This window comes from Phyllostomus discolor, chromosome 10, assembly GCF_004126475.2.
Source record: "Phyllostomus discolor isolate MPI-MPIP mPhyDis1 chromosome 10, mPhyDis1.pri.v3, whole genome shotgun sequence".
Classification (NCBI taxonomy): Eukaryota; Metazoa; Chordata; class Mammalia; order Chiroptera; family Phyllostomidae; genus Phyllostomus; species Phyllostomus discolor.
This window is the reverse complement of record NC_040912.2, coordinates 6,178,252-6,183,066: the sequence shown is the minus strand read 5'-3', so window position 1 is coordinate 6,183,066 and position 4,815 is coordinate 6,178,252.

Here is a 4,815-nt window from a genome sequence, read left to right as displayed (position 1 = left end):
CCTCGCGTCCGCCGGCGCCGCGCTTCCTGGAGCTGGAGAGCCGCTAGGGGCGCTCGCGCGTCGGGGCCAGGCTCACAGGAAAAGAGAAGCGGGGACTACAACTCCCGGAGTGCACAGCGCCGGGGCAGTCTCCCCCGACCTACGCACTTTGACTGATAATCGACTCTCGTTTGTGCGCTGTTCGGGTGGGCTCAACTGGGCAGTACCTTCGCGGGAGAGAGGTGGTGTGGTAGGAAGCTCAGCCCCAGCTGCGACCTGCAAAGCCGGTCTCCGCCGCCGTTTCCTTAACTTAGAAGGTGCGCAGAAGCCCAAACAACTTGACATTGAGCTGGTGAGGAAGAACGCCTTCATTAGTAGAGGAAGCTCAAGTACATTTACCGTTTGAGTACCCCACCATAATATCCTTAATACTAAAATACACATTTTTACTGATGACTGTGTAACTAATCGGGTTCACCGTTGCTTTTCAGTTGATTATTCCGTGGGAAACGTAGAGACAAAACAAAGGAAGTGAAAGCCATCTCAGGAAGCTTCCAGTCTAGAAGGAGCTCATGACACAGCGTGGGTGCTGTCAGGTTCAAAGCCACGTTTTCTCTTTACCCTGCGTCGGGGTTGAGATAGTAATGCAGGAGAGGGGCCCAAGAGCGAACCATCTCGGCTCGGGGCTCGAGTCTTCCCGCCCCAGGCACTCATAAATAGCTGGCATGTTCTTTTGACGTCAGGAACGAAGAAAGCGGAAATTATCCCAGCATATCACACTCTGAGAATGACAGCATATGAGAATCTGTATCTTTCATCCATTAGGAGACAACAGTGGAAATTTAACTATCACAAATAGTGGATTAGCCCACATCTTATTCTGTCAGAAAAATCTTGGGAATGCCGTCTTCAAAATACGTGTATCTGGAATCCAGCCACTTCTCATTGTCTCCATTCTGGTTCAACCCAGCCCCATTCTTTGTCTGGATTAGAGCTAGAGCCTCCTGCATCCACTAGGATTCACCCCATGGCCTTTGTCGGTTGGGATTTGCCCTGCATGGAACTTTGTTGTGGGGGGCTGGTGGGACAGGAGCTCCTTCACTTCTTTCAGACTTAATCCAGATGTCACGTCTCAGTGAGGCCTTTCCTGGCCACTCAGTTTAAAGTCCCACTCCTTGCTCAGATTTCCTGTCCCCTTCTCTGCTTCATTTTTTTCCCCCTTAACACTTAACTTCATCTAATTTATTATATATTTTGCTGATTTGTCTTCTTGTCTGTCTCCACCCCTAGAATAAAATCCCTCCAAGTGCAATAATTTTGTGTGTTCACTGCTATATTTTCAGCATCTAGAATACTGCCTGGCACACAGTAGGTACTCAATAAATTATTTGCAAGTCAACAAATAAGTAGACAACCGAAAGGATGCATTTTCAATGATAACTCAGAGAAAATGGAATGATATAAAATGGGTGTGTAAAGAAAAACTCTTCAGGTTAAAGCACTTGATATAGTAATGAGCAATGAATCCTTTGCATTTATAAGAATAGTTATTCTTGCAACCTGCCCTAAGGAAAAAGGCTGTGAATGAACCTTGCATACCAAGCTTCTTTATATGCCTTCCTTAGCTTCCTTATACACCTCCAACTCAGAAACCCATTTTCCAAGTTTGCTATGAATGCATCTATTACTCCTGCACATTGCTAGTTTTTAAAGTCAATGTTTCTCAGAAATAAAGAAGACTCCTAGTTTTTTTCTGAGCCATATGTCAGCATCTATATAAAAAAATGTACTCTGAATGCTTTTACTAGAGCATGCTTAATCAGACTGTCCATTTTCATTATATTTTGAAGAAACCAAGATGTATTATTTTATTCATTCCTTTTATTTATATACAAAGCACACTGGGACTTGTACTTTTAGAGTACATAAAAGACACAATACTTATTCTCAAGACTAGCAGAGGAGGTTTTATGGTTTTATACACACACACAACGATGTATACCTCCTTCTTCAACATTCATTAAACTCAAGAATTCCAAACATAAACTGTCTGATGCCCTTGTCGTTAGCCCACCTAGAATATTATTTTCTTCTTTACTTCAAAATTATTTTTATGTTCACCCTACCAACATTTTCTTGTGGGTCACTCTGATTTCTACATATCTTTACTGATAAGTATTATATAAAGTTGTATATCCATTTAATAAAAGCATTTTAAAAAGATATTTTTTCCTGTACCATTTGGCAGTGAAGTACTCTTGCTAAAAAAAAATTAGTGAATACAAAGGGTTGATCTAATTTCTTACAAAACTAGTACTGTTATCAACTCCTTTTACCGCTCCCGCCTATGCAATTATTTATCCTCATCAAGCTCCATGCATCTGCTCTGTTAATTACTGATTCGTGCTATGCCTGCTTAGTATTTCCATTAGCACAGCAGCTGCAGCTGCCCACTTGGCTGCCTTTGAGTCTGCATTGTGTCTGCCTACTCACCAGAACAATGAACAATTCCATCTTTCTGAGAAACTTTCCCTTATACCTGTTTCCATATAAAGCATTAATACCAAGTCAAAAGAATTAATGGGACGATCCGTTTTCAAAGCACTGATTGCAAAATAAAGTTAAAAATGTATTAAAACTGACTTTCATAAATGATGTTTAGGGATGCACCTTCTTCCCTCTTTAAAGTTTTTCTAAACTCAAGTTCTGATAATAACCAAGAATACCTTAGAGGTATCCTACTGCAACACAGTACTTCCCTTTCCTGGTCAGTTTTGGTGCACTACCGACATTACACTGTGGATGATTTTGATTTCTGAATACCTTTAATGATGCTTTCCATTCAATTTAAATACAAAAATAACGGGAAAATGGTTATTTTAATAGAAATATTATTCTTTTACATGTGGTTGGATTTTTATGTTATGAATAAACAGCTTGAAGTTTTATTATTTTATCAGTAACTTTGTTTAGTTAACTCAGATGTTAATCTGTATATTTCATGTACATGTTGACATGGCAAACTATCCATAGTCAATGGAGTTTTGGAGTAATACACATGTGATCCAAACATCTCTGTAATAAGAGAGGGTTTTATTTTATTTTTTTAGAAAAAAAGACCAACCTCCTCCTTTTGAAAGACTTAGAACACATTTGATCATTTACTGTCAACTGGGGTGGGGGTGGGGTGGGTAAAAAAGACCAGGAAAGAGGAAGAGAGTGATGATGAGGGCTGGAGAAGGCTGCTGCTGAGCTCCCTAGTGCTGGCGGGGAGACAACCACGGTGAGATTTCACGCCCTACTGCAAAAGTTCAAGTTGCTGAGAACCAATCAAGCACATCATTTGCTGGAAACAGCACAAGTTCAATTTCTTAAGGAGAAGTTAGCTTAGTTACTTAAAAAATTAGAACAGTAAAATAATATTTATTTACTTTTAAATTCCAGCTGAGAATTGAAAAGAATGGGGGGAGGCGAAGCCTCAAGAGAAGACTTTCTTTCCTGTTCTGTTGGAGTCAGTTTATAACATTCTACGCCGTTCGAAATACATGCGTCGAGGCAAGTTTATCCGGAGCCCGCTGCTACACAAGAACAGACTCGAGTTGCCCGCCCCTCCGCCCCCAGACTCGATCAAGCATTAACAGGAGCCTTGGGCAAGTTGGCAACAACGTTCCTTCACTTAGACAAAAATCCAGGGAATAGTTGGTTTTGAGGCTTTAAAAAAAAAAAGAAATTGTCCTTGAAGCTTGAGAGCTTTCAGGGTGTCTGTACTGAGAATGGATGTTTTCAGTGAGTCTTTTCCGGGAGGATGAAAGCATTAAGAGGAAGCCCAGTAAGAGAATGCTTTCTGAGACCACCTCCGCCTTTGCACTTCAGTGAAAATGATCAGAACGGCACAGAAATCCTGGGACACACTGATATTTTCTATGTTATTTATTTACTTTTTGGAGAGAGGAGAAAGGAGGGAGAAAGAAGGGGAGAGAAACATGAATTGAATTAGTTGCCTCTCATCCTTGCCCCGCCCAGGGGCTGAACTGCGGCCCAGACGTGTGCACTGACGGAGAATCAACTGGCGACCTTTTGCTTTGCAGGACAATGCCCAAGTGACTAAGCCACAGCAGTCAGGGCGACACTGATCTTTAAAAAATAGGACATTTTGTTGTAAATTATTGGAGGTGGACAGGTATTTTTGAATCAGACAAAAACTACTGCCCGTCTTCATAATATTTGGAAGAAAACAAGATGCACATCCATTACCCCACAGATATTTATTCAGTGCCTACTACGTGCAAGACAAACCGTGATGACAAAGGCACAGCCCTGTGCTCAGGAGCTACCGATGGTGCACACACACCTGTGCGGACGTGAGGGACGTGCACCCACCAGTGCTTGGCACACGGCAGGGGTGCCCCGGTGAGTAAGTCCGATGGTCCTCCTGGAATGTACGTGACGGTGGGAGACGCAAACAGAAACCCGCCAAACACGTGATGTAACTGCAGACACAGACAGACAGGTGCGACGAAGTGCAGTACCTCAGGGCAGTATGCCAGGTGGAGACCTGGGTAAGACGGGGTCAGGAAGGGCCTCCCTGAGGACCAGTCACTTTTGAGCTGAGCGTTGAAGGGTAAGCGTCAGCCACAGGCGATTGGGAGCAAAAGCATTGTGGGTCATGGGAACTGCACAGCCGAAGCCCTGCGAGGGGAATGGTCTTGCCATGCCCTTTGGGGCTCCTGAAGGCCAGCACTGGAGTCCAGGGCGCTGGGGAAAAGAGGCAGAAGAGAGGTCTGGGAGGCAGGCAGGGGCCAGGGAAAGGAGTTTGGATTTCATTCTAAGAGCAAC